The sequence below is a fragment of the Monopterus albus genome, unplaced genomic scaffold, assembly GCF_001952655.1.
Source record: "Monopterus albus unplaced genomic scaffold, M_albus_1.0 scaffold54.1, whole genome shotgun sequence".
NCBI classification, from domain to species: domain Eukaryota; kingdom Metazoa; phylum Chordata; class Actinopteri; order Synbranchiformes; family Synbranchidae; genus Monopterus; species Monopterus albus.
In genome coordinates this window covers 1,189,547-1,202,076 of record NW_018127934.1, presented here as the reverse complement: position 1 = coordinate 1,202,076, position 12,530 = coordinate 1,189,547, and the positions used below count along the sequence as shown (strand labels likewise).

At 38.0% G+C, this 12,530-nt stretch overlaps 1 long non-coding RNA gene across 1 annotated transcript in view; it reads right to left on the bottom strand.

The window, feature by feature from the left end:
- The window catches only part of LOC109961287 (uncharacterized), a 184,933-nt gene that overhangs the window by 96,745 nt on the left and 75,658 nt on the right, over window positions 1-12,530 (bottom strand). Inside the window, exon 2 of the long non-coding RNA XR_002275117.1 lies at window positions 9,291-9,359. This is a non-coding gene — a long non-coding RNA (uncharacterized LOC109961287). The remainder of the gene's footprint in view (window positions 1-9,290; window positions 9,360-12,530) is intronic.

Below are 12,530 nucleotides of genomic sequence, written 5' to 3'. Positions count from 1 at the left end.
AGCTTATTATGCCAGCGGGGTACCTGATGACCAGCTGGGCGTAGGTGTTAATCGCCCAGAATTTGTTCTTCCCATTCAGCTGGCTTCTCAGGACTTGCCTTACTCTCTGCAGGTAGTTGGTGGTTGCTGCTTTCCTTGTGGCCTCTTCATGGTTCCCATTTGCCTGCAGGATCCCAAGGTACTTGTAGCTGTCCTCAACATCTGCTATGTTGCCTTCTGGTAGTGCAATCCCCTGAGCTCTGACTACCTTCCCTCTCCTCCTTACCATTCGGCCACACTTATCCAGTCTTAATGACATTCCAATGTCCTGGCTGTAGATCCTAGTGGTGTGGATCAGTGAGTCGATGCCTCGTTCACTCCTGGCATACAGCTTGATGTCATCCATGTAGAGGAGGTGGCTGATGGTTGCTCCATTCCATAGTTGGTATCCGTAACCACTCTTGGTTATGATCTGGCTGAGGGGGTTCAGCCCTATGCAGAACAGCAGCAGGGACAGAGCATCTCCTTGGTAGAGGACCTAGTGCAACCTTTGAAAAAAGGTCACTCACACCTTAAATAAATTTGGTCTGATCATTTGCAGGCTGGAGCCCAGCTAAATTGTATTAATTTTTTTAAATAATAAGCAATGCTTCTTCTTGGTCTGCTTTGGTCTGACAGACTAGAGAAGTTCTCACAGTCAAGTGACTAAAAACATTTAAGACCCATCCAATTTGAATTTAAGACAATTTAATACTTTAAGACCCTTATTAGATAAACTGTATTTAAGACATTTTAAGACTTTTTAAGGACCACGGCCACCCTGCTAAAGGTGTGATAGAGTAGAGAGCATGACAGACTTAAGACATGCCCTCCTGAAAAAACAGCAACATAACAAATCACTACCATTTCACAGCTTCAAAAAGCCACACAACTCTGAATGAAGCTGTGAGAAATATCAGTTAAGTGATAGCAGGTTGGAACAGTATTTACAGCGATATTCCTATAGTGGAAAGGTAGAAGGTGAAAACCACTGTCACTTGTGCTATGGAATTGTCCATGAACCTCTAGCTACTCAATTGTTGATGTAGTTCTGTAAAACAATACCAGCTACAGTAAATGTCGTGCTTGTAAATTAAATATTCCACAAATTTCTGCATCATCCTTCGCAAAGACAGAAATTCAACATTCAGATTGGTTATTTTATGGTGGATATAAAGTGCACCAGAAGCAAACAGAAGAACAGTTTCAATGAAACGCTGCAGAAATTTGTTTTCACAAATCAGTAACAACAAGCTTAACATTTCCTCCTTTTTGCCTTTAACTGTGCCAGTCATCCATTTTCTATCAAACAAGGCATGCCTTCACTGATACTCTGTAGTAACTCAAGTGAATTTCCAATTTGGCTAAACCAGCTCTGCTGGGGCAATAACACTGTTAGTAGATAATAAAGAATGGAAGCTTTCACTCTAAACCTGAGTGTTGTAGAGTCTGGGGACTTCATGTCTGGAGCAAGCTTGAGACAAGTATATAAATCCCACCTCTGACAACCTAGACAGCCTCTGCTTAGAAGTGACTACACATCAGCTACAAGCAATGTCAAGCAAGCAGTGACATGGAATTAAAATGATGTTCTCAAAAATTTAACATAGATTACCACAGTTTACTTAATCAAACTGCCTTTTGTTTCCTCTCAATTACTGCCATGTTACATGTCAACGTGGATGTGAGGTGATTACCAGGATGGTTTAAGTAGACAAATATCTGCCACTATGTTGGTTTATGACCAGGAAAATTACACCGTCTAATCATTTTTTAAAACATCAATTAATAAAGAGTGGTGTGTCTTTCTCTGCCTACAAAATAATCTGGTCTAGCGTAAATGGACTGACACACCTCTTTACCTTAAATCAGCTGGTGATTAAAGGCTTCAGATGAAGGATCGGACAAAAGAATGCCTCATGCTTCTAAACGTGTTTCCTTGATTCTATCTCGGATCTTAATGTGAGGGACTATGACACACGACAAACACAAAGGCAAGAAAAATGAGGATACATATAATTGACTTGGAATGTACCCCCATAGGGGTGCGTCTGTGGGTAGAATAAATGCAGGAAGTTGATGAGTGTGGGGTTATGGGAAACTGAGTATACGTGGATGTGAAAGCTCATACAGCAGACTGATGCTTTTGAAAATAAAATGAAACAAAAAAAGAAAGTCGAGCATTGCTATTTATTATTTTCAATAATAGTCTGTTATAGTAATAATTGTGCTAATGTAGCATAAATGAATTGTCTCTGTATATTAACCTTTCACCTTTCAGCGTTTAGTCTTTTATATGCGTGTTTTAACAGATACCAATAATGACAATTTGCTTGGGTTTCCATAGGACAAATTTGTAGTTTTCATGAATTTAGGCATAGTTAATATGCCCCTATATTCATTTTTCCAGTCATCCAATGTCTTGAATTAGGAGAAATCTAGTGCAAAGCCAGGTATTCATTTTAATCAGTAAAAAAAACAAAAAAAAACAAAAAACAATCCTAAAGGGATGGATAAAACCTTGTATTATACTGTATATATATTTCTTTGACAGATAAACTGTAATAGGTGTGGAAAATGTTATTTGATTCATTCATAGAAACTTTAAAGTTTTGGATGACTGAAAACTTTCTGTATTTCTTTTATTAAAGTGTTATATTGCATAAAAACAAAACCTCTGCAAGATGCTGTTTTCATCCACTGTGTGCATGTAGTGTGTGTGTGTGTATGTGCGTGTGTATGCACATACATACACACACACACACACACACTACATGCACACAAAACAAAACCTCTGCAATTGCCATTTTCCATTCTATTTAATTATGTTGACGTGGAGTGAGCAAACATTAAAGAGAATAAGCTCAACTTCAGTGGCACTTATCAATTCACCAGCTCAACTCGTGCCTAAAGAACTTGCATATTAATGCTGAAATGTTCCTCCTGCTACATTCCCCACCTTGCTGCTGCACTAACATCAAGGCTCTTTTGATTCAGGCTTTCAAATGACTTTTTTATTCACATAATTTCTGCACTGTATGTATTATAAAATTACATAGATGTAAATTTCAGTTTCAAGTTTATATCTACACTGATCAGGCATTATGACCACCTGTACATCTGCATGCACTACAATGCAACATTTCTGCCTTAATTTTTGTGTTTATGAAGCTCAAAATGGTTCAGTTTTTGGTGAAATTGTCATAAATGTACAAATTCAATTTCATGTTCATTATTGAGGTCATAGTTAATTAAAGGTGGTGTTGTACTGGATGGCATTATATTGAGAGGTGTTCCCAATATTCTGACCATCTCATGCATGTCAACGAGCAGGACAAAAATATACAAACACCTCTGAATATAATGTAGTCCAGTGCATATAATGTAGCTGCATTGCAGGAAAGGCTGAGCCAGAGCCAACATTTTTTCCCCTTGCATAATGCTGCATCATTTTGGCAGAGCCCTACATGATGCTCATCCCCTCTGAGTAAATGCACATCCCCCTTTTAAAACAGGGGCTTCTGAGCAAACGTCTGTGCCAATCCAGCCTCCCTCAAAGGAATAAAAAAAGACACATGTAAAATAGCACTCCTATTTTTCCATTACCAAACTGGTCGTCATAACATCCTCTACACCTAACAACACTCACAATAGAAATAATGACCTGAGTGTCAGAAAAAATATGCAAAGAAAAGAGGGATGGGAAATGAGCAAATAGCAAAACCAAAGTAATTTGAGTCTGTCAAGGTCAGACCATTTTGGAAGCTGACATCCACTCAGTAAATCCAGTGTCTAAGATTATTTTATAACTGCATTTTATTCTCCTGAAAATATTTTTTAAAACCATTTTGGGTTAAAAAAAATCCAGTTATGTCAAGTTGACCCATTCATCCATTATCTATACCCTTATCCTATATAGGGCCATGGGAAGATGAAGCCAATCCCAGCTGACAGTGGGGGAGAGGTGGGGTCCACCTTGGACAGGTTGACAGTCTGTCACAGGGCTGATGCTTAAAGATAGACAAAATTCATAGCGACATTCACACCTACAGGAAATTTAGAATCACCAGTTAGCATGATCCGCAAGTCTTTGGACTGTGGAAGGAAACTGGAGTAGTCAGAAAAGGCCCACATAGGCATGGGGACAACATGCAATCTCCACTTAGACGGGCCCCGGTCGGCCGCAAGGTTCAAACCTATAACCTGTTGTGAGGTGACAGGGCGAACCACCACCACCACTTTGGTGCCCTTCAAGTTGACCCAGTGTATTAAATAAAATAAAAAAAAAGCAATTATTTTTAGAGGAACAGTGCACCTGAAATTAATTTTCACATTGCTCAGTTCCAGACTTCTGACATGGCCATGCTAAACAGCTCTGTTGGGAAAACGTGTCATGTTTTATCACAACAGCAAAAAAAGATGAGCTGGCAAAAATCTAATTGCATCTGTAGGCTATTCAGCAAACCTGGAGGAACCTTCACTCCTTTCAAATTACTCACACTGTATATTTTATGTAAACAAACATTGGGTTTTGATAGCGTGCTTAAGCCCCAGAATGTCATAATTCGTCAAGGTGAAGAGATTTCCACAAGCTTGATGAAGAACTCCATTAATTGTGGTGGTCTGTGGAAAGGAATTGGAGTGGAGCAGAGTATACAACTAAGGATGAGGAAAAATAATTGTTGGCAACAGTTTTCATTTCATCAGGCCCTGGAGCCCAAGAAGACAACGCCACAATGATGAGAGATGGGAGGGATGAGGAGGGGGTCAGTTGAGGAATTAATTGCAGGGGAAAATTATTACTGGACTGTGAACTAAGGGAGAAAGAATGAAACGAAGGAGATGGTAGCAAGGCTCAGGATGGAACAGAAAGGTCAGACATGGTCATTATAAGAGAGAAAGGTAACGTGTGGAGCATCTCTCTTAAGAAAAGGTATGTGCAAACATTTTGCAGATGATAATGGTAACAAATAAGCAAAAGAATTCACATTGCTGTAAAAATTTTACTTGTATGTCTTTCCTACACATGAAGTGTATTTAGCATCAAAAGTCCATGGTAAAAAAGTAATGTTTTTAACAGCTAATACACTGAATTACTGCTTAAGAGGAACCCTACCTTACCTAATAGAGGCATCACAGTCTACAAGAATGTCCAGAAATAATAACCTACTGTATACACAAGCAGTAACGGGGCACTTCTAAGTGCTGCTTGAAACTTTGGCCTTTTTCTCACTTTCAATAAAAGAAATGTTAATTCTCGTGTTCCGTGGCTCAACACTGGCCTAGTCTGAAGGAGAAAGTCAGTTACACATACACACATCATCTTGGCCTTCATTTAACTGCCATCATGCAGTTTCATGGTAGAAGTTCAAACATTTCACCTCGACTGATTGATAGCTGCTAGCTGGGTAACTGGAATCGCTGTTCTTACCTTAGTTAAAAGAAAGCCACCTCAACAGAGAGTTATTGTGCTTTGCTCCAAGATTCATCAAAGCATTAAATTGTTGGCTTGAATAAAGTTATTATTCACAGAGAATCAGAGGATCCCTCAATTTTTAGAACATGAATACAGAAAAAAGACATCACTTGTGCTCAACACCAGGATAAATACATGAGAGAATATCAGGGCTGTTAGCAAACATCCTTCTGTTCCTTTCACAATTAATATACTAATCCAAAATTAATATTCAACAAAAATAATGACTTAATGGAACAACCCTAACATATACGTCTAACTGCCTCATGTTGAAAAGCTTTGAATACACCATTATCTTTGGGAAATGAGACAGACTACACTTGTTCTGTTTGTGCCCTGATGAAGACCTGGTGAGGTCTCAGTTTTTTCAAATTTTTGTTATGGTTCACCTTCCCAAGCACCTTAAGGCCTTTGGAGTTGTTGCAAATTTTGAATTGTGAGCACAAGGCCCTTTCATCTTTTCCATTACATGCTTCTCTGAGGACAGGAACCAGATTATTTATCTGTAAAGGTAAAGGCTGATTGTTTGACAATGCTTTAATTGGCTTGAGTTTATGCATGAATGCATGAAAAACATTCATTCATGCAGATGATAATACTTAAATCCATTATTAGAGATATACAACAATTAACAGTACCTCATACATACTTAAATGCAAAAACCATCATGTCCTGTCAGGGGGGCATTGTAACTATGTCTGTGGGTGAAGTTAAGGTAGGAGGAAGTGGGAGAGCGGACTCCTGGGAAATGGAGTGTGGACAGGAGTGCCCCTACGACTGCTTGGACAACCGCTTATAAAATGTAACTGTCCTGATTTAATCAACATGTCCAGCCACCCTATTGATAGCAGGTGAACAGAGTTGAGACTCCATAATTCATAATAACAATGTAACATAAAACAAAGATGCAAGTGAAAAAAAGTAATTTTCAAACCACTTAAAAATTATGGTGCAATTTCTTGAATAATGGCTTGACAGACACACCTACAACAACCCATTACAATAACTCTTCAGTAAAAGGATTTGCTTGGCTTTGGTTACCTTAGATACAAAGGTTAAATACGCTTTGTCCCAAGCATTGCAAGGACACATTTTATTGATACTGATGAGAATATTACTCAAATGTCAAAAGATTAATAAGGGTCAATAAATTAATTGATTTATCATTCTGAGCTGGCTATTTGATGGAGAACTTTGAAGAGGACCTTTCATTTCAAAACAAGCACAACAGCTAAATTGATTGGTGATTAAGGTGGGACAAGATTGATGGTTTCACATCAGCATGGCTGACCGTGACCATGTAAGAAGATTTTATGGGCCTGACAACCCTTTCCATCAGATTTATCACTTTGGTGTTTTGAATCGTCTCCCCTTTTAAAAGCTATTTGTACTAAAGATTTAGGCTTAACCTTCCCACTCTCTTAAAATGTGGCATATTGGCATCCAGCATCCAACATCCTAGGGCTCAAAAAGATTAAAACATGCAATGTCAGGACCCTAACCCACAGGTCAAAATATTAAAATACACATAAGGAGATTACTGCACCTGGAAACTGGTCAGCAATATAGTTCTGCAAATAATAAACATATTTTAACAACTTTTTAAACATGAAAAACTGGATCTGCTCTTTATATTAGATATACAACATAACAATGGTAATTTAGATGGTATGAATGATATTGACCCTATGGCTGCCAGTTTTTATTTGTAAAGATACAAACTATTGTGGAATTACAACCAAAAGTGTTTCTGCAAAATTTGATGGCTTTCATTTTGGACAGTAAAAGAGGATCAAGGGTTAACAATGGTAATTTAGATGATATGAATGATATTGACTCTATGGCTACCAGTTTTTATTTGTAATTCAAACTACTGTTTGAACATAAAAGACAAATACTTGTAATGATCAGTCCAAATTCAAACTGTATGACATTAGCCTGAATCAATCAGGTTTTCTTGTTCTTTTGTAATTCAAACTACTGTTTGAACATGAAAGACAAATACTTGTAATGATCACTCCAAATTCAAACTGTATGATGTTAACCTGAATCAATCAAGTTTTCTTGTTCTCTGTGACCTTTAATAGGGGTATATACCAAGTCAATGCCAATCTAAGTCTTATAATTACCCAAGTGTTGATTAAATATGTATCTCATACCTTAAAATAGCACGTGTAACCTTTTCAGGTGTGGCATACGCTATTTTTCACGAGTTAGTTGATCCAAATCCTGAAGTCCCTGGTGGCAAAAGTTTCACTCATACAGTTAAATGATTCATATATTATGAATAAAATTTTAACTGCAAAAAGTAAAGCTCTGAAATTGACTTAAACATGAGCTAAACATCAGCTAATTTATTAGTAGTCCTGTCACTCTCTACAAACTGGAACTATAAAATCATTATGCATTAGCAATTTTACAGTATTCTTAGAGTTTTTTTTTTTCCCTTAAAAGATGATCTTTGGGTACCTGGCTTTCTCTCGGTAAGGTGTCGGCTTACAGAAAGCACGTGAACCAAACAAAGGCCAGGTTTAATTTTGGTTTGTTATGAAATTAGTCGTGGAAAACTGTAAAATTCAGTAATGAAAGCATCGACATTAGATTGTCTGCATTGTTGACAAAACAGAATCATTAAAAGATGTCCGGATTGGCCTTCAAACTGATCCCTGGAAGGGAATTAACTTGCAGCATCTCTAGTATGAGGACAGCAAACCTACTCCAGTGAGAGGGGTTCTTAAAATGAAGCAACCTGCTCAGCAAATTGTGCTATACACATACTGTACAGCAATCATGAAACCAAAGCATCAGAACAGAAACGAAAAAAAGTGGAATAATCATGGATGGTGATAAGATTCCTTTATTTTGGTAAATGTAGCTACCAAATAGCAACATTACTGAAGTCACCAGTTAGCTTGCCATTCACAAGGTGTTAAGACACAGCAAAGCAAAATGAGAACAATTCAGCATCATAGTTTATAATTAAGTTACATGGGCTGTGTTCAAACTCATTTGAACAAATTAAGTGTTTGCTCTCATCTATTCAAACGATACCATTTTTGTGACAGCCCTAACCAACTTACAAATATCACAGCACTAATTCCACTCACAAAATAATGATTGTCATCTGCTGGAAAATCATTACTTTTGATTTGCTTTAACCCTCTTGAGCTTTCCTCTCTCTCTGCGTGTTCTAGTTTCTCCAGGTGTTCACTGTCAGCTTTGGCACAAATGTGATTATATTATCAATAATGCAGGTGAACTGCTCATTTCCCGCCTATCAATTCTCTCCTGTGGTGCCACAGAGCAATATTGTCCTGTTTACATTCCAATCGATATCACTGATCACAATGTGCCAACCTGACCCTATGATAGACTTATCCTGTTGAAAATGCACACAGGCTAACTAATATAATCCTGCATCCATTTAACTCTATCAGTGTTCCAAAATATCACAATATATCATACTGCATTAGTGCTTACAACAAAAGTGCATCCCCTTTACATCCTGCCTATCGGGATGAAGTCAACTTTCATAAAAAGTCTCTCTCTTTTAATAAATATCACACTTCCAGTTAAGGTCTTTTAACTTCATCCTCACATCTGTGCTTGTCAACACCTCCCTGATGAGCACACCTTTGTAAATTACCAAAGAAATCCAATGCCATTTTGGAGGCATTTTGGATCACAGTATGCACTCTTCAAGGCAATTATTGCTTTGTAGCAAATTAATCATGATTAATGGCGCTAATTTGAATGGACAGATTAAGTACAGTGTTTTAATGTTCTCATTTTTTACCTTTTTTATTGAAGCCATCTCAATGTGAACGTCCTCGCTGCCTCTCATCATGCACCAGTCTCTGGAGACCTGAAGGTGACAGGAGAGAGATGGTGCAGTTGACAACCCTGCAAGGATTTTAATATTCACATTTTCTGGGCATTTCATGAGCACGGCCCCACATTGTCAGAGATGGGACAAACGGTGGTGTGCTGTACGACAGCACCAGAGGACATGTGGAAGCAGTAAACGAACCCTTCTTCAGATGTGTCAGTCTGTTCTGACAGAAATAAACACATCATGTCGTATCACACAGCTGTGTGTAATGATGGTACTGCTCAATCAAATGATCAGTGAGATTCAGCAAACTGCTGATCCATAACTTATAATAATATTTACTAGAAACATTGAGAAGAAAAATGGCAAAGTCAGCAACAGCAGGAAAAACAGCCAAGGTACTTACATTGATTATGGACAATATACACACACTAAACACCGGTTAAAACAGACATATACCTACTGTATACAGAAAGAAGGCCTTTCAGGGCAGAAATTCTAATATGGAGAAGTGATGACAGATTCAAGGTAAAAGCAAACCTCAAAAGCCTCAACTGATATTTGCCTGTCCTGCAGAGAAAGACTGCACAGTTTGAGATCAAAACTGCACAAGGCAGCTTCACAGCAAGGAGTCTCCAGGTTTCTTTAGAACCGAAACATTTACAGTCACATTTTAGTTCTTTTTTTTATTTTTGTCAAGCACTAGGGTCTTACTAGAGCCTGACATATATGGCATTTTACAACAGTTAACACATGTGACAAAGATGAAACATGTGATGCAAACATTTTTCATAATGATGCATGAAACGTTGCTATGAAAGCACAGCGACCAGGACCATGCAGGGCATTTAACAGCTGGATAATTACCTTCACACTGGTTACCTCATATATATCTTTGGCACTTCTATGTGGTGATTTATTCTTACTGCTCAACGTACACATACATACAACATATACCGTTTACCTTTTTTTTTGGTATTTTTCGATATCAATTTTTCTGCATGTTAGACTTTTTGGGAGTACTCAACCTTATTTGGAACATTAAAGGCTTGTAATGATTGAGATGACACACACATTCGCTAGCTAAATAATAAAGCTACTTCTAATCATGTTATTAGCTACTCAATTGTCAGAGTATGATCCATCATGCATCCAAAGAGACAGACCTAGGACTGCATCTGCCCTACCATCTGCAGTAATGTCCTTGTGTTGCCAAGGCTTGCATCCATGGTTGTCATTGATAACACTGACACAACGACATGTAAACAAATATGTACATCAATTATGTTCTTGTAGAGCGTAGCAATTGTTAGAGAATAAAATTACATCAGTGTTTAGATTTTACAAAGTTCTCAAGAAACATCTTATTCAAATAAAATCAGCATGTCATTCTAATGATATTAGTAACATGTACAGTCAGAGGTAGATTTATGTACATAAATCAATTTAAAGTCTGTCAAGAGAGGCAACATGCAAGTCAGTGATGCTATTTTAAAAACTTGCCTCTGTGTATAGTAAGACAGTCCAGTGGAGTGAAGGATCACTGCACTTATCCTTGTTTACCTGATACATTTAAACCAGCAAAGCTCCAACTGGTGGTAGACTGGTTTGCACTCAGTTAAAATTATCTTCTGAAGTTCACATACAGCTAACAGTGTGTAGTCTACTTAGATGTTTAAACAAAGCACCTTTTTTGTGTATAAGGTTTACTTTCACATCAACAGTATATTAATACTGGTACATTTTTTCCTGATTTATTGTTAAATTTTCCTTTTCAGAAACCGTGCCAGTTTTACAGAGAAATGCAAGGTCTTTTTGACTTCAATTTTGTGAGAAATACCTGCACACAGTTGTTTGTGTAATGCCAGGTAGCATGCAGACAAAGGTCAAACACTGTCTTCAGTATTTCTCTTTTAGTCTCAACAGTTGCTCTGCTCTCCCACAGTCTTTTACATAAATAAAAAGAATTGCTAATGCTACCAGCAGGCATGTTTGTAATTTATGTCTGAGTCTATAATTTTTGGTAAGGACATGCTGCGACCGTGTCTTTGTGCAGGACTGCTACTGTCGAGCTCAGTGAGTCTATGCTGCAACCTGTCTGACACTCATTAGTTTGCCAACGCTCTGTCCTACAAATGACAGGCAGACACATGGGAGTGTGAATTAGAATTCACCTCTAATCACTCTCTAATTCACCTCCTGTCACTCTGGAGGCTCGCTCACAGCACTGTTTCTGCCACATAAGCGCTTTGTAGATGAATGCTGATGTGAAGATTTCAAGTAAAAGAAAGCCACACATACACACGCATACCCCCCCAACCCCCCTCCCCCACACGCTGTGTTTTCATTCCTTGTGGGGACTTTACATTCACTTACGTTCATATCCTGTAGACCTATCCTAACCTTAACCATAACCACTACTTGCCTAACACCCAACACCTGACCTCAACACTTAACCTAACCTCATCCTAACCCTAAACCATGTTGCCACCCTAAAATTCACTGATTCACACACACAAGAGTTGTAGCTATGGACTCAAGGTTCACGTTCACTTTAGCAGAGTACACAAATGCACTTTATAGACAAGTGAGTTACAAGTTATATATTTTACTAGCCATTTTCTTATCTTGTTGACTTACCGAAGAACATCGTACATGCACATTGAGAGCCACTGTACCGAAGTCAAATTCCTCATGGGTTCAACACACCTGGCCCATAAAGTGGATTCTGATATTACAGTCTTTTGTTCTTCTGTGAAAGGCAATGTATAAACTATTAAGTTTAGTGTTTTCATTCTCCACAAACAATTTTTTCTGCATTCTCCTCCAAATCCTACAGTCATTTATGCAGTGGCACTTTAAAGCCATGGAAGTGGTTTTGCATTTGGAAGTCATTTCAACATTGATTTCAAGACAGTGTTCTATATTTACTGCACTGTCATTCATAAAGCCGAGGCAAACCTACAGTAGCACGTATTGTCCACCGTGCCGATGTATTCACCTTCTTGTTGTAATTTAAATTAACATTTGGCACAGGGGTGAAACTACTCTCAGTCTTATCAATATTAATTTTGTTCCAGGAGGTTTGTGCATTTCTTTAAGCCTGAACAGGTTCATTATTGAAACCCAAACATAATAGCAACATATAGCTAAATCATTATGCAGAAACAATATAGTGGGTAATATATTAACAGCAGTAGTAGT